Source organism: Equus przewalskii, chromosome 27 (genome assembly GCF_037783145.1).
Source record: "Equus przewalskii isolate Varuska chromosome 27, EquPr2, whole genome shotgun sequence".
Taxonomy (NCBI): domain Eukaryota; kingdom Metazoa; phylum Chordata; class Mammalia; order Perissodactyla; family Equidae; genus Equus; species Equus przewalskii.
This window is the reverse complement of record NC_091857.1, coordinates 39,967,431-39,984,709: the sequence shown is the minus strand read 5'-3', so window position 1 is coordinate 39,984,709 and position 17,279 is coordinate 39,967,431. Positions and strand designations below refer to the sequence as shown.

Here is a 17,279-nt window from a genome sequence, read left to right as displayed (position 1 = left end):
GAGCGAGGAGGGGAGGGGTGGACGCAGGGTGCAAGTTTGGGCGTCTTGTTCATGTAAGGAAACATACTTCCAGATGATGTTTGCCCTTATTTCTCCATAAAACTTTTAAATTCTTTTTTTTTCTTTTTTTTTTAAAGATTTTATTTTTTCTTTTTCTCCCCAAAGCCCCCCAGTACCTAGTTGTATATTTTTAGTTGTGGGTCCTTCTAGCTGTGGCATGTGGGACGCTGCCTCAGCGTCGTCTGATAAGTGGTGCCATGTCTGTGCCCAGGATCCGAACCAGCGAAACCCTGGGCCACCGCAGCAGAGCGAACAAACTTAACCACTCGGCCACGGGCCCAGCCCCCCTTAAATTCTTTACTAACATCCCAGCATGACTCTTGATTAGGAAGCATCCGTTCCTTCAGAAAGCACTCATGGAGTGCAGACCTGCTCCCTGCCACTCACTGTGAAGCAGACCCGGGCAGAAACAGACCCGTCCCTGCCCTCCAGGAGGGACACAGAGGGACCCCTCGGCCAGTGTGAAATCGTAACTGATACGAGTTGGGAAGGAAAAGCACGTGGCACAGAACTTAGAGCAAAGTTCAAAGAAACAAAACTGAGTACCTTGCCCACGACACTTCTACGGCTCATAAGCCTCACGCTGGATGTCCCTTCTGCCCTCCTCCTTCCAGAGAGAGGAAGCTCTTTCTGTCCCACCGGGGGGCTGACCTCAGCCTGTGGGGCTCCCGCCTGGCCCAGCTCCCAGCTGCTCCGCCATCACCACCCTTTCCTCCCTCACTACGTGTCTCGGGGGCCTCAGTGCCTCTCCTCATCCCACCTAAGGCCAAGAGTCATCCTCTTCCCGGGCCTCATGCCTGTCCCTCGCCAAGCCGCAGTGTGGCCAGGGCCCACGTGCACGCTCCCGCCTTGGGCCCATCACGCTGCAGGCACCTAGCATCACTCCTTCCTCACTCCCGGGACTCGCCCTACTCCTAAACAAGCGTATTCGAAACAGCACGGCCAAAGGGCAACCTTTTACCCTATCATGGTGCCACAGCCTCCATGCCTGGGAAGAGAATCAGGCTGTAACTGTCTATCCACAGTGTGGAACCTGACTGAACAAAATGGAACGGCTCTCAGACAGTGTTGGGTGTGGGCCATCCTCGTTCCTACCCTGTAAATGGTGGTGGCTCTGCACGTTCCTAGTCTCGACCCTTCCCTCTATAACCCCCTAGCAGACGAGCCCATCCTCACACGTGGTCTGCCTGCCATAGGTTCCCACTCTTCACTCCAGTCCCAAGCCCCTGCAGACACTGTGTCACACGGGCATGTCTGAGGGAAGTGCAGCATCTTCCCCCGAACTGCTCTCCTTCCTTTGGGTCCCCTCAATGGGCGCCCCCCAGTCCCTTTCAAGTGCATCCATGTCTACACAGATACTCAGTGGTAATCACAGCTCCCTTTCTTACAGCATGTGGAATTCTCTCACGATGCCCTGCACGCCCTCCGTCCCCAAACCTCCAGTCCCAGTTGCTCCCTTGTCTGGTTAACCCCGCAGGCCTGACGACTGAAAATACACCCTCCAGCTTTGGCGTCTTCTCATTCACCTTCCACTTCTAAAGACAGGTTTGGAGACTCAATTAGGACCAAAATCTTACACCATTTATGTAAGTAACCCAACGTTGGCCTTTGGAATCTTTCAGTGAACTAACCTTTAGTGGGTTTTGTTTTATCCGTTTTTAATGAAACCCGCATCGTGTACCATCAGTGTGTTTCAGCAGTTTCTCGTCACCAGGTCAGTCACGCGTCCACACGACCTGTCTGGGAACTGGGATGCTGCTGACCTCACAGATTACGTGGGATCTAACCCTTCCTCTACCTCCCGTGGGGGCGGCTCAGAGCGGGGGAGCGAGTGCTGCTTTCAGGGGTTTGTGTGCTAAACCACACTGAGCTGGGCCACAGCAAGCACACAGCCCAGAGCCAGAATTCAGTACCGAGCTCCCGACACAAGCAGGTCGCTGACCCAGGGCAGCAGGTGGCAAACATAGGGTGGGGAGGGATGGGAGGGCGTCAGAAAGACCTGGGAGAAGCTTTGCAGTCAGGCCCCAGTGACGAGCTATCCCGGTTTGTCTGGGACGTCCTGATGTTAACCCTGAAAGTCATTTATGCCGGGAAATGATGCAAGCTGGAGAAAGCCAGACGGCTGGCCACTCCAACGTGTGTGTTTTTTCCACACCACCAAGCAGTTAACTCAGTTCTCCGAGGACACTGACCGGGGGTCCCACAAATTTAACTCACTTCTGACTCTGCCTACCCGGAGACGCTGTCGGATCCCACAGGTGAAGGGCTCAGTCCTACAAGACTGCCGCTGTCCCCTTCAGGTGCCAGTTGCAAGTCCCGGTTGTCCCCGGTGCTTCTGAGGATAGGCTGCAGATCGGAGATGCCATTAATTTCCTAGAGCGGCTCACAGAACTCAGGAAACCCGTTCACTCACTAGGTTACCCGTTTATTACAAAGGACGTACATGAGCAGCCAGATGAAGTGAGGCCCAGGGCAAGGCTCAGGAGGGGCTCGGAGCTTCCACGCTGAGCACACCACCCTCCCAGCACCTCCACGTGCTCACCCACCCGGAAGCTCTGAGCCCCGTCCTCCTGGATTTTCATGGAGGTTCCACGACGTAGGCATGACTGACTAAATCCCTGACCCTTGGTGACCGATTCAACCTCCAGTCCCTCAACCCTCCCTGGAGGTTGGACGGTGGGACCGAAGTGCCAACTCTCCAATCACATAGGGGGTTCCCCTGGCGGCCAGCGCCACCCTTAGGTGTTCTCCCAGTGTCCTCATCCACAGAAACTCAGACGTGGTTGAGACGGGTTTGCTATCAAGATCAAGATACCTCTATCACTCTTACCACTCAGGAAATTCCAAGGGTTTTCTGTGCCAGAGACCAGTGAAGACCAATTACATCTTCTTATTACATCACAGTATCACCCACCCTACAGCCCCCACCCCCACTCCCACCACAAACCTGCCAATGGGCACAGGTGGGAAAGCACCTGGCTTTGGCTCTCCTTTTATTTCAAATTCTAACTGCATCAGGGCCTCTGACTGGATGTCACCTGGGACCCTTCACCCGGGCAGGTGAGGGAAGCAGACTAGCCCGAGGCCCCATCGCTGCCCCCTCAGCAGCTCTTCCCAGCTCAGGGGTCTCAGCCCCCCGAGTCTGGAGCCTTAAACAGCATGGCCCCGAGAGCTCTGACTTCATTGCGGGGTGGGGGTGGGGGGCGGCTGGCATCACTGCTTCTAAAGGTTCCTCAGGTGATGTCTGCACCCTGGTGGGTTGAGACCCGCTGACTGCTGCATGTGGAGTCCTCCGAGATCGCTAGCCGTGGTAACAGCCACAGGCGGCCTCTCAACCTCTGTTTCATGGTTCCCAAGAGCCGGGACCAGGGCCCAGCACCGGGGCCAGTTTTTTCTCAGCTCATCTGAGCCCAGGCTTTGTCAACTTGTGTAGCACAGCCCAGTCCCTTTCCTCTCGGTGACCCTGTTGGACGTTTATCCCAGGGCAGGGCTGGTTGAGTGTCCTCCAGTCCATCTCCAGGTGTGCATATGTGTGTGTCTGGGACGTTCGCGATGCGGCCGTCCTGACGGGGGCTGCTGAAGCGGTCGGGTTGCACCGTATATGGAAACTCTTGGTCCAAACTGAGTTCTAAGCTCAAGTGTGGAATGAAGTTTTTACCAAACAGAATGGATATCTGCTAGGAGTCCATGATTGAAGAGGAAGCTCTTTATTGTCAATGGCTCACAGGCGGGGGTAGTGGGGGCTAAGTTACCAGAGTGGGCGTCTCCTGACACGTCCTGTTTGGCTGCTCTGCCCTCCATGCTGCCCTGGACTTCTGAAGCTGCGACACCCCGTGTGAGAGGAGGGATGTCATGTGACAGTGTGGGAGTTAAACCAGACTGTCACCCCAGCATTCCCCGTGAAAGCAGCTCCTTCTCCAGCCACGTGGCATTCCACTTCTGCCAACCCACCCGGAGGCTGCTCTCATTTGCTTCGGCTGACAGGGACTCCCGTGTCTCCTGGGTACCCCCAAGTCCGCGGTGGCTGGGGGCGGACTATTTTTTCTCTTGTCAGCAATACTTTCAAACAGGAACAATGGTGTCCTGTGGGACGCTGTGTCCACCCTGGGGCCCTGGGGTCTGCGTTCGCCTTTCCTTGGACAGAGGCACTGTTCCAGCACAGACGTGCCCCACCCACACAGTATGCGCTCCGTGTGAGATTTTTACTGCTTGTCATCCTAGAGGAATGTGACTACACTATCTGAAACATTTTGCGGGCCGGCCCGGTGGTGCAGCAGTGTTCACATGCTCTGCTTCGACAGCCCAGGGTTCGCCGGTTCAGATCCCAGGTGTGGACATGGCACCGCTTGTCAAGCCATGCTGTGGCATCCCACATATAAACTAGAGGAAAATGGGCACGGATGTTAGCTCAGGGCCAGTCTTCCTCAACAAAAAGAGGAAGATTGGCTGCAGATGTTAGCTCAGGGCTAATCTTCCTAAAAAAAACAAAAAAACAAAGAAAAAAATCCTTTCGTCTTCCCTGTAAGGATGCTGTATGTATTAGTCAGGGCTCTCCAGAGAAACAGAAGCAATACGATAAGCACAGCTAGAGAGAAAGAGAGTTATTACGAGGGATTGGCTCACGTGACTGTGGAGGCTGAGAAGTCCCATGCTCTCCCGTCTGTAAGCTGGAGACCCGGGAGAGCTGGCGGTGTGGCCCCAGTCCAAATCGGAAGGCTGAGAACCAGGAGCACCGAAGTTCGAGGACAGGGAATATGGCGTCGCAGCTCAAGCAAAAACACTGAATCCGCCCTCCTCTGCTGTTGTCCTATGGGAGCCCCTCAATGGATGCGCTGATGCCCACGCACAATGGTGAGGGCGATCTTCTTTACCCAGCTCCTGGAAACACACCAAGTCAGGAGCCGAGGCATCAAGCCCATCTCTGCAGAAGCAGGGTCGTCCCTCACTCCTCCTCCCTGACCTCACCCCTCTTTGTGCCAGCGGGGGTCACCTGAGCAAAGAGCTCCAGGAGGGAGGTTCAGGTGGAACATCTCCCCACCCATCAGGGTCCCTGAAGAAGGGGCCCTCGGGTGAACCAGGGAGACGGGCATTGCAGCCAGGGGCACGGGAGGGGGCATCGGGCAGAGGTCAGCGCCTTCGATCAAATTCTCTTATTACATGATATGAGTGAGTGAGTAAAACAAGTGAACTCAAAATAGTAATCCATCCTGCGGTCCCAGCCGCCATAAGAAACCTTTCCAGCGGGGAGAAACGTCAGGTTAGAGGACGCAGGACACACGAACACAGGATGTTCCTGTGGCTGATGGAACACACACACTTGGTGGCTTAAGAGAACGGGAATTTATTGTCTCACACTTCTGAGGCTACAAGTCCAAAAGCATGGTGTCCCCAGGGCCACATCCCTTCCCAGGTTCTAGGGGAAAGCTGTTCCTTGCCTCTTTCAGCTCCTGGCGGCCGCCGGCATTCCTGTGCTCGTGGCTGCCTCACTTCGACCTTCGGGACCAGCATCTCCAGCTCTCTCCCTGCTCTGTGTTCACAAGGCCTCCTCCTCTGCCTGTCAATCAACTCTCTCTGCCTCTCTCTTGTATTTAGGGCCCACCCAGATAATGCAGGGTAATCCCTTCATTTTGAAATCCTTATTTAATCAATCTTTTGTCATAGAAGATAACATTCACACACTTCAGAAATTAGGAAGTGAATACATCTTTGGGGGCACTTCTCAGCCTAATACACAGGCTTTTATAACATATTTTCTAAATGGATGACTTCTGCAATGTAGACAAGATAGGGATTTTTAAAACTTTTGTAGTAAGACATCTTACGGGTCTTTCCCATTAGTTCTTATGTCTTTTCAGCCAGTTCTCTTGGGCACTTTAAGTAAGCAAGGATACAGCCTGCAGGAGTGACTCACTGGGTGTCTGTTCTTGGCTGTCTGAACCAGCTGGAACCCTGAACAATGCAAAGTAATGAACTGCGGGCCTCCTGGCCTGTGTCTGCCTCGCTGTTGGGTAGGATGTGGGCTGACAGTTCATGGGGGATTTTCAGACTTCCTTGAAGGGGGCCTCCCAATGCCTCATTTTCTAAAATTGTTTTTTAGGCAGAATTAAATGACCAGGGCAGGAAGTCTCTCTGTGTGGGGAAGATCGCCAGAATGAGCCCTTTATTTGCACAAACATGAACTGATACCCACTGAGTTTCTCCTGGAGAGAACTGTTAAATCCCCACTAGCCTGACTACGGACGTTCTACACCAGTGCGGCCCAACTCCTCTGTCACATTTGGGGAACCACAGATCTGGAAGCCAGCCTTCACGTGGGGAGGCTTCTGCAGAGGCAGATCTGGTGGATCCTGGGGCATGGGGGTCGGCCAGGAGGAGGAACATGCAGCCACAGGGCTGACCAACTGGTGAACGAGCCCACGTGGGGACACTGGAGGGGGCAAGGAGGCAGGGAGCCTGCCGGCCACAAGCCACCTTCACCTCACCTTACAGGTGGGCAGTGGTGAGGCTGCATCTAGCTTACAATTCTGCCCTTCCCACAAAGAACTCAAGAGAAGGATGGGCACACATTCCCAGAACCAGGGCCTGTGACATCTGCTGTGGCCATGCTGTGCTCGGCCAGGAGCCCCAGGGCCCGCCTGGTCACACCACTGCCCGCACGACTAGGGCCGAGTGAGCAAGGCAGGCAGAGGTCCCCTGTTCTCGTGGCAGCACTGCAGGAAGCAGTGAGGGCTGCTTGAAAAGAGAGCGGCACAGCCGAGATCTGCCTACGAGCCAGAGCCTGTGAACATCACACAACAACCGGAAACAACCCTGGCCTGGAAAACATTTCACACAGCCGATCCTCTAGCCACCAGCTTTTGGAGAGAAGACAGAGGAAAGTCCAGGCCGTGCTCATCCACAGATCCTCAGACCCAAGAGGGAGATCTCGTCTCATTTTGCTTCAGGTTTGAAAACAGGTGCCTCTGGGTCACCGTCCCTCGAGGCAGGAGCCATGCCTCACCGCCTTCCTGACTCCCGATGGCCTCCTGCGTCAGTCACGGTGGGCTGGGCCACGCTGCAAAACAAACAGCCCCCAGATCTCACAAGGGCTCCTTTCTCATTCGAGCTCCCTGCCTGCACGGGCTGCCTGGTGAGTCACTGTAGGCCCAGGTGGTCAGAGCAGGACTGCCTGAGACATTCCCACGCTGCAGGAGCAGAAACCTGGCAGAGAACACAAGGGTCGTATCGTCTCTGCCCAGAAGGGACACACTTCCTTCCCTCATGACCTTCCCCCAAAGCAGGTCCAAGGCCACGCCAGGGCAGACAGGACGCACCTGGAAGGAGGAAGCACTGGGTATCGGTCAACAGCCCTCCTTTCCCCAGGCTGAGACCTCCGGGACTCCTGCTGCCCGGGGGAGAGAGGCAAGTACAGCAGGGTCTGGATCTGTCCACTGGGACCGGAGAGAGTGGCAGGGGCGGGGGGCTCCTGGGATCTGAGCAGCTCATTGAGAGGGCCAGAGCACCACCTGAGAACCGTCCAAAGGGTCGGGGCCACAGTGGACCCAGGAAGGGGGATCAGGCTGGTTGGCAGTGAACGCAAATCCAGGGATGCTGGAGGGCCTCCTGAGTAAGGTGAGAGGGGGTGTGGCTAGGGTGGGGGTTGTGAGGGAGGAGGGCCCCGCCCACCTGGGTCTCTGATCTAGGGCACCTGCACTGCAGCAGACACCCAAAAAGAGGACGGCAAGGGGCGGGGGCAGAGAGGGCCCTGGAAGCTACCACATGGTCAGCCCACGTCACTCAAGACGTGACCGGCCCAGATCCTCCCCCTACAGTGGGACATGCGAAGGGTGGGGCCCACATTCCCCAAGCCCCACTTCCACAGGCTCTGAGCCCCACGTCTGCAGAGAGTTCAGGTTAGGGACCATGTCCGTGGGCTGCATGAACCACCCCAGTTCCACAGGAACCCCACCCTGGAGACCACGTGGGTCCCACTCTCCCCTAAGACCCTGCATCAGAGGTGAGAAAACAGAACAAAACATAAAACAGCCCCGATTTGCAGCTTTTGCCCCTGACTTTGGTGTAAATACTCCTGCTCTGGCCAACTTGGAAGCAAGGCTCCCGGAGCACAGAGCCGGGAAGAGATGCCCCTAGCGGCTCCCTCGAGCTGTACACGCGGGTCCAGCACCCTGTGTGTCACGGACTTTCCTGGGGTGAGGAGCGGCTGTGGGAAGGGGGTGCAGAAGCAGCTGTGAAGTCCCGGAGTGTTCTCCGCACCCACAGCCCAGCTTCTCCTTCCCGGTTGCTCCCCCAGGACCCTCCTCCATAACTGCACTGAACCGTCTGGTGAGCTTGTCTAAAGTCGCCCCCTCCAGCCGGGCTTTGAGCCTCCAGCCCCAACCCCACACTCTATCCTTTATTTGGGGGGGTTTTTTAATGTATTAATAAGTATATTTTTAATTTTTCTTGAGTTCATAATAGTTTACACCATTGTGAAATTTCAGTTGTACATTATTTCTTGACTGTCACTGCATAAGTGCTCCCCTTGACCCCCTGTGCCCACCCCCCACTCCCCTTCCCCTGGTAACCACTGAACTGTTTTCTTTGTCCATGTGCTTCTTTATATTCCAAATATGAGTGAAATCATCTGGTGTTTGTCTTTCTCAGTCTGGCTTATTTCGCTGAGCGTAATTCCCTGCAGGTCCATCCATGTTGTTGCAAATGGGATGATCTTCTCTTCTTTATGGCTGAGTAGTATTCCATTGTGTACATACCACATCTTCTTTATCCAGTCACCTGTAGAAGGGCACTTGGACTGTTTCCATATCTTGGCTATTGTGAATAGTGCTGCAATGAACACAGGAGTACACAGATCACTTTGGATTGCATATTTCAAGTTCTTTGGGTAGATACCCAGTAGCGGGATGGCTGGGTCGTACGGTATTTCTCTTTTTAGTTTTTTGAGACATCCCCATACTGTTTTCCATAGTGGCTGTACCAGTGCGCATTCCCACCAGCAGTTTGTGAGATACACTCCGTCCCTTATGAAAGTCCTCGTACAATAGCCTCCTCTGGGTGTCCTATGCAGAGTGTACAGGCAACAAACACCTGCAGCTCTGCCTGTCCCTGCTACACCCACTGGCCCCCGTCAGCTGGAAAGGGTCACCATGCATGAGGACACAAGACGGACAGCATTCCAGAAACGCCCACAGATCAACGGGAAGGAATCTCAGAAGACACTTTAGATGCAGCTCTGCAGAACCACGGACGCTGCTCGCCTCCTGGTTTCCTCTGTTCATTCATCCAACAAGCCCGTCATGGGGCCTCGCTGCCCCACGCAGCGCAGGCCCAGGAGGGGCAAAGGGGTCAGGGAACCGGCACAGGGACCACAGGGTAGGAGAGCGAGCGGCACTGTCTGTCCAGGGGCTCCCACCCCTGGGCCCTGTCCTGGCCTTGCCACAGCCCCAGGAAGCCCTGGCCTCTCCAGCTGCTCCCACAGCAGGGCGCCTGGACGGTCTGGTCACCGTGGACCCAGAGTGACAGGGTTGCCCCACTCTTTTTACCTCTCACTGTCTGCAGCTTCAAGGCCAAACAGAGACAAGCCTGGCCTGCCTCCAGCCAGCAAGGACAGTGGCGCCGGTCGGAACTGCTTCCCTCCCAGGTGAGTCAGGACTGAAACGGTCCTGGCTCTCAAGACTCGCTGGGCACAGCCAAGCCTCAGCGCCAACACCGGCCAATGTCCCAGAGACCCTCCCGGTTCACTGGCCTGAAAAGGCCCCCCACGGGGACCCCTACAATCACTCACCAGGTAACCTCGGGGTGTGAGGACGGGAATCTGGAAAGCCAAACACAGTGAAGAGATCGAGGTCCAAGGTCAGCTCTGCACGCAGGCCTGTCCCACCCACTCTCCTGCCCACAGCCAGCAGCCTGCAACCACAGACACGGCCAGCTCTCCCGGGCGGGCAACACACACCACGCCAAAGAAAGAGGTCTCGGCTCCCAAACAGGGTAAGTGTCACTGGCCATGGAAGCCCCACCAGAGCCCCAGGCCAGCTGTCCTCAGGGAGGCAGGAAGGCCAGGAGGAACCGAAACAGCCCCAAGGCCAAAGCCCCCACATGCAGCTGCAGAGAAGGAGGGACCCTGAGCTGGGACTGGCCCCTGGGAGCAGGAACGCCCCCACACACAACTACAGACAAGGAGGGACCCTGAGCTGGGACTGGCCCCTGGGAGCAGGAACGCCCTCTCCAGGTCACTCACACTTCCTCTGTTCCTGTTTTACACGGAGGGGTGGGGTGGAGAAAAGAAGGCTTCTCAGTGGGTTCTGTTCGACCCCCGACCTCACAGCTGCAGAAAAGTGGGGACAGTCTTGAAGGGGGAGCTTCACAAGCAGTCCCTGAAGACAGCCCCTGGAAAGCGCTCGGTTCTGTCCCCGTATCCTCATGTCCCTGTGTCCTGAGGCAGGCCTGAGGGCTGGCCTGGCCTCTGCAAATCCGGGCTCGGCATGAAGAGCATGCAGCTCTGCCGCCCTCTGCTGAGCAGCCCCCACGTCTGCAACGATCCGGATGCCAGACTCAGAGGAGACCTGGTTCAGAGGAAACCGCGGAGGTCTGCACAGAGGGATGATCCCGCCACAGAGAAACCCCAGTCACAGCTCTGCGGCTGTGCCACGTCGAGGCACAGGGCTCCCTCTGCTGGGGGCAGGGGCTCAGCAGCACAGTCCCCAGAGACAGGGTGGACTACGTGCTCCGGGTGCCCCTGCTCCAGGGTCTCTCTGCCATGGCGTCAGGCACGTATGTCCCCTCACCACCTCCACCTCCCCATGCCCCTGCCCCAGAGCCCCTGCAGACACGCTCCCACCTCCGCCTCAGGGTGGCCTCCGCGCAGTCCGGCTGAGCTCTCTGGCCATGTGATACTCCTCCCCTGCATCCCTCAGCAGGCCTGTCCTCCTCCAGGCCCACCCCACCCACCCACCTCTCTGGACCTGAGTCTGCGGCCTGACACGCAAGGCGCCCATCTGAGAACAGAGGGGACTCGTTTTCTGCAACTTTCCAGCACGAAGGAGGAGAGAAGGAGACACAGAATGGGCAGGGCGGCGCCCTGTGCAGGGGACGGACACAGGAGCCAGAGTGCTCACGCTGGACCGGCCACGCCCTCAAGACCCCACCCAGAGAGTGGACGCAGTGGGGCCCCACCGCCCATGGCCACAGAGCCCACGGGGCCCCCCTGGAAGCCCAGAGCACCTGTCTGGAATCAGAAGGCTGGCCCAAGGGGCAGGACGGAACCCAGGGGCAGACTGGCTCCTAGGCCAGCGGGGCTCCCTAAGGCTCCAAGTAGGAGCTCTGTGTAGAAACACAGCACCCAGAGGGTCCAACAGGCCCCACTGTGTCCAGGGGCTGCAGGAGAGGGGAGAGCACGTCTGCACGAGCGAAGGGGAGCACACAGTATGCACAAAGTGGGATGCAGAACGGACACTCGTCCACCCCGGGTGATGGGCCCACAACCAGGCCAGGGCTCCTCTCTGAGCGGGTTCTGTCTCCTCCGGACACAGCAGCTACATGGCAGGGGCACAGCAGCCAGACCTGCTAGGAGAAGTTCCATCAGTGACTCAGCCCAGGGCAAGGACATGTGGGAAGGACGTGTCCCCAGTAATCCAGGCAGACAGGCACCCTCACCTTCATAGCCCAGCGGGTCACAGGCATCGGCTCAGTCACAGGATGACACTTTCCACACGACCTACACCAAGAAAAGACTGCCCGCCCCAGCTCAAGCCCAGGGAAGCCACAAGGCCCATGGATCCCCTGCGGGCTCCAGGCTCCTGGCTGATCAGGAGTCAAGGCTGATGAACCCAGACAGAAGAAGAGCTGCTGGAAAAGAGGGAGACGGGGCTTGGGAGAGGCCGAGACACACACCTGCCCCGGGACACCTCGGGCCAGCAGAGAAGGGGCCTCCCTCAACCGGACACACGACACGGCCAGTCACTCTGCAGCATCAACTGAGCTCTTTCTAATGCCAAGCCGCCCGTCAAACATCTCTCATCTGCTAACTCATCCTGACCCCAAAGGAAACAAAACTTAGGAGGCAAACACTGTTAATACGTCCCTTCTACAGATGAGCGGCTGAGGCCCAGGGCCACCCAGTGTCCTGCCCCAGAGCCAGCAGCCGAGGAGGCACAGAGCCCCACGTGCTCCCGAGCACTTGCTGTGCATGCTCTTACCACCGTCAGCGCCTCGGCCTCAGGCTGCCTGCCCATTTCCCAGGGTCCCCGGGACCCGGGCCTCTTCTCCAGGCCCTCAGGGCTCTGCCGAGTGCCAGGCCAGAGCTCACCAGGCCGCTGCTCTGAGCTCTGCACCCAGTAGGCCAGGCCCTCTTCTTCTGTAAATATTCCTCAGCTTTCTTTATGACGTTTTGACATCCTAAAAAAACCTTTCCAGTGGGGACAGACTCCCTTCTGGGGGCTAGTCAATTCCCATCTTCTGCCTCCTCACTGCCCTGGGCCTCCCCTCGTGGTCCTGCCTGCTGGGCCTCCTTCTGCAGGACTTGTGCGTATGGTACACCGTGTTTGTGTCCTGAGCTCCTCGTGTCTCCTCCTGTGGCCACACCTGACTGACCAGTCTTCTACCAACTTCCTTCCTTTCCTCGTGCCCTCCCCACCCCTGCTTTTCAGGCCCAGGCCTCCAGGCTGTCACAGACTTTGAAAGTGTCCCCTCTGCCAGGAAGTGACCTCATGCTCTTTCCGGTTGGCCATGCTCCCTGGGCAGTCAACAACACGCCTGTCTTGGCAGTGGCGGCCTGGAATTTTCTCAAACGCCTCAGACTCGGTATGAAGGCGCAGGAGTAGCTGAGTTCTGCCCGCGGAGCACGGAGCCAACCCCATGAATGTAAGCCCTGGATCTGCTGGTCAGCCCGCCGACAAAGTGGCACTGCCCCCTCGGGGGCCCCCTCTGGAGCCACAGAAGCTGCAGCTTCCCGATCAAGGGATGAGGAAGGACTTGGCCGTGCTCGGCTCAGAACCAAGGACCCGTCCAGGCTCCCGGATCTTCACACACAGAGGAGAGGAGACAGGAGGGGCTCCTGTGCTCCTGCCTGTGAGGCGGGACCATGAGCCTCTGGGCCAGTGTCCTGAACGTGGCAGGATCAGAGACCCCAGACGGTGTGTGAAAACAAGGGTCAGCAGTTGGGCTGGGGCCCCAGCGATGCTCGTGCTGGCCCGGGGCCTCCTCGAGGTGTGTGCACAGCCTCAGCCCCTCTCTCTGCACATGTGCTGGGTGGAGGGGAGCAGAGGACTGTGGGGGTGGGGGAGCTGTGAGGATGGCCCACAGGGAACCATCCCAGTGGTGCCAGAGGGAGGCCCTGACTCCCTTCCATTCCACGAGGAACCTCACGGCTCTGAGCCCGGCAAAGGGAGGGACCAGCCCCTACACTGTCACCTCACCTCCCCTGCACCTCGTCCTCGTCTGTGAAAGGGGACAGGTGTGCCAGCCCCTCATGACACGGATGCGTCACCTGGCCTCATGGCTGAAGGAGCCCTGGACTCCCAGGCAGGCCCACCTGGCACACCTGCCCAGCAGATGCCAGCTCACCTGGAGGACGAGGAAATAAGAGCTGTGGGGACTGAAACAGATGCTCCGAAACGAAGCAGCCAAGACAGCATCCTGCTCCAAAGAAGGTCCTGTGAGTCCAACTGATGCTCTGTCCCGTCCACTCCCTCAAACTGCTCAGGGACATTGGCTGTAGCACAGATGGCTTCTCCCGCTCTCCCCGGGTCCTCCCCTGGAACTGCCCCTCATGGAGACGCCGCTACAGGCAGGCAAGAGGCAGGTGCAGGGCTGGGGGCCCAGGGTGACCCGGGCTGGCCCCTCCTCGTCAGGGCCCTCCCCTGCAGGGCCCACCCACCTGGGAAAGGGGGAATCCCTGTGTCCTGCACCTCAGTGGACCCAGCTCAGACCCAAGGGACACTTATCACCACCACAGGATCGAATGCCATGCGCCGGACAGCATGACTCCCGTGCCAGGGAACCAAAGGGGGCCACACTGAACGACAAGAGCCCAGCGCTTCCCCAGACGATGGGTTCCGGTCAGGCTTGGCCACTCCAGGCCGAGTGACCCCGGGCCCTCGGAGCTGCACTTCTCCATCTGTTCACCCACAAACGTGACACTCACGGAGAAAGATGTCGTGAGGACACAGAAGAAGGTGCAAGCGCTCCGGAACCCACAGGTGCGTCTCCACCCGGCTGCCCTCCCAGCCCGCGGTGTGCTCAGCCTGCGCGGAGAGGGGACGGACACTCTCCAGGGTGGGCACACGCCGACAGGCAGGGCCCGGCCCCACGACCCCCAGGGAGGCGGGAGGGAGAGAGAGGCCGCAGGGGCCCACGCGGGACGCTGTCGCAGGAGGGCACGGGCCGGCTCTCACTCGGCAACTCGAAAAGTCCCAGGACAGCTCTGTGCGGACCACTCAGAGCTACACCTACCACACGCAAAGCGCTCCACCGAGTGCCAGGGGCGATCCCCACGGCCCCAGACACACAGACGAACCCCCAGAGAACCCGCCGACACACAGAGGACCCCGACCGCGCTGGTCACCAGGGAGACCCGGGGCCTGCCGCTGGGCTCCGGGGACCCCCGCCCACACCCTGGCGGGACGCGCGGCACCCTTGACCCCCGCCCCACCCGAGGCAGCGCGTCCCTGCGCACGACCCACTCTGCAGGACGCGTCCCAGGAAACAGGCAGCGGGACGACCGTGAGGCACGAGGACGCGCGGCCCCAAACACGCCGCTGGGCTCGCGGACGACGTGAGCCGGACGCAAACGGAACCCACAGACGCAGGAAGACGCCCTCCCAGAATCCCCCGTCCAACCCAAACCAGCACTTCCTCCAAGGAGGGACGGCCACGAACCGCTTCTCCAGGGGAGTCCCACCGCCGTGAGGAGGATGAAGAGCCAGCGCCAAGACGTCCCGCGCACACACACCTGCCCTTCAGTTCCCCCAGGCGCCTCCACGGCCGTGCGCTGGAAGCCTAAAAATCGTTCACTATCAGACGTCTCAGAACAGCCGGAAATAGGTAGCAGAAACCGGAAGTAACTGGATGCGGAAGACCTGCAGGGGGAGCTCTCTCTCCATCCCGCGGCCTCTCTTACTCCAAACAGGAAGTGGGGCGCTCTCATCTCCCGCAGGAAGCACAGCCACTCTACTACTCAGGAAGACTTCTCTCCCACCTAGCAACAGCCCAGCCAATGGGAAGCACCACAGCTCAGCCAATGAGAAATGCCATGGCCCAGCCAATGAGAAATGCCATGACCCAGCCATTGAGAAACGCCGCAGCTCAGGCAATGAGACACAGGGCAGCTCAGCCAATGAGAAACACCAGAGCTCAGCCAATGAGAAACTCCCTAGTTCAGCCAATGAGAAGCCCCACAGCTCTGCCAATGAGAAATGCCACAGCTCAGCCTATGACAAACACCAGAGCTCAGCCAAAGAGAAACGCCACTGCTCAGCCAATGAGAAGCCCCACAGCTCTGCCAATGAGAGGCATTTTCCTCCCGAACTGCTGCTTTCCCCCAATGGATTTTCTTTTAGAACAGCCCCGCCCTTCCCCTTTCCCTATAAAAGCAGTTTCTCCGGGGTTCTTGGCCTTTCCCATGGTTCACAGCAGTTCCCAGGTTCCGTGTTGTAATTCTCTAGGCAAATCGTGAATCAACTCCTCGTGAGATAAAATAACGGCAGCGTTTTTTTTTCAAGCTGACACGGTGCCCCCCTCGCCAGGTCTCCGAAGCCCCAGCCCTGCTTGGGGGAGAAGACCGATAGCTGGTGCAGCAGCCACAAAAGCTGGGGGGATGGGGTCAGGGGGACGAGGCAGGGAGAGGGGCGGGGAAGGAGGTCCTGGGCGGAGGCGTCACCGGGGCCCGCTGAGCACAGGCCGGAGCCGCCGACCCGGAGGGAGCGCAGAGCGGCTCCGCCACCCCGGCCCTCCACGGCCGCGCCCCCACCGCCGGGCCGCCCGCTGTGCCCCAACTATACCTTCCCCGACTCCAGCGGCCGAGGCCTGCGGAGGGGCCGCCTCTCGGGCCGGGGGCGCGGGGCCCACCGCCGCCTCCCCGCGGGCCTCACCGCAGCCTGGCGCGCCTGGGCCCGCAGCCCCCGCACTTTCCCCGCGGCCTCGGCGAGGACCCGTGGGCGGCCGGAAGCAGCGGCACATGCGGCAGAGCGGAAGCTGGTCCCGCGTTCCGGGGGCTCGGCGGGGACAGGAATCCCCACCGCTGGCGTCCGCGCTGCCCCGAGCCCAGTGCGCACGCGCGGGGAAGAAGCACGGTGAGGGCGGGGGTCGCGCCTCCTGGCCCCGCCCCCGGGCAGGAGCCGGCTCGTCCCTGGGATCACCGAAGCCCCTCGCGACTTTCGGAACGAGGGGCCACTTCTCCGGACGTCGAGAACTGCGAGGAGGTGGGCGAGCCCGGCCTCAGCAGCGGAGAAGTCCCTGTGCGACCCCCGGAGACGAGCAGGGTCCCTCCGGCAGCTGACGCCGTCCTCGCTGCTCTGGACCGACAGCGCCGCAGTCTCGCCTCGTGCCTCTGCCTGCCAGATGGGAGTGATCGAGATGCTCCAGCACAAAAGCACGCCTGCTTCCTGGAAGCACCCAGTCGAGAGCACCCCCACTTCCTTGAGCCGTCCTCAAAACACCGAACAGCAGCCCAGCTCCGCGAGAGCCCTCCTGCTCCTAAGACGCCCGCCGCGCCCTGGGGTGCGGTCTCCACCGCAGCAAGTCGGTACTTCCCACTTCGGTTGTGCCGGGTCTGTTCAGGGTGGTCTCTGGCCACGCTGTGCAGCAGCCACCTGTCCGGGTTCAGAATGTCCAACAGTGGACGAGACCGTTTGTAGATGACGAAGGCACTTCAGAGACATCAGGCCAGAACATACCGGGACAGTCCACAGCATGGATCCAGGCTGAGGCCAGAGACAAATGCCCCTGGAAGAAACCGCAGGAGTCAGCTCTTGGGTGTGGCTCCCCACTCTGGAAGGACCACCCCACTGTCAGCGCCTGCCCAGTGGCCAGGGTGGGCATCTGAACAGCGCCTGCCACGCTGGTGGTCAAAGATAAACGCCCAGCTGCCATTGTGTAGACCCTCCTGCCCGGCTGGGAGCACGACCAGTGGAACTTCCGGGAGGAGTGAGTGTCGGCCCAACAGGAGACTTCTGGAGTGTGCAGAAGGCCGTGCCCATCCCCAGCCGTGTCCCCACCCATCCGGTGGC

General features: G+C 59.0%; 3 long non-coding RNA genes across 3 annotated transcripts; all 3 read right to left on the bottom strand.

The window, feature by feature from the left end:
* Positions 1-3,744: 3,744 nt before the first annotated feature.
* Positions 3,745-4,938, bottom strand: LOC139079971 (uncharacterized). Its single transcript, XR_011534035.1, has 2 exons — positions 4,684-4,938; positions 3,745-4,440 (listed from the first exon to the last, which is right to left on the bottom strand). It is a non-coding gene; the product is annotated as an uncharacterized lncRNA (long non-coding RNA).
* A 3,527-nt stretch (positions 4,939-8,465) lies between these two features.
* On the bottom strand, positions 8,466-10,227 carry LOC139079968 (uncharacterized). The gene is made up of 2 exons (XR_011534032.1): positions 9,842-10,227; positions 8,466-8,883 (listed from the first exon to the last, which is right to left on the bottom strand). It is a non-coding gene; the product is annotated as an uncharacterized lncRNA (long non-coding RNA).
* Positions 10,228-10,480: 253 nt separating this feature from the next.
* On the bottom strand, positions 10,481-11,841 carry LOC139079969 (uncharacterized). The gene is made up of 3 exons (XR_011534033.1): positions 11,710-11,841; positions 11,508-11,616; positions 10,481-10,619 (listed from the first exon to the last, which is right to left on the bottom strand). It is a non-coding gene; the product is annotated as an uncharacterized lncRNA (long non-coding RNA).
* Positions 11,842-17,279: the final 5,438 nt, after the last annotated feature.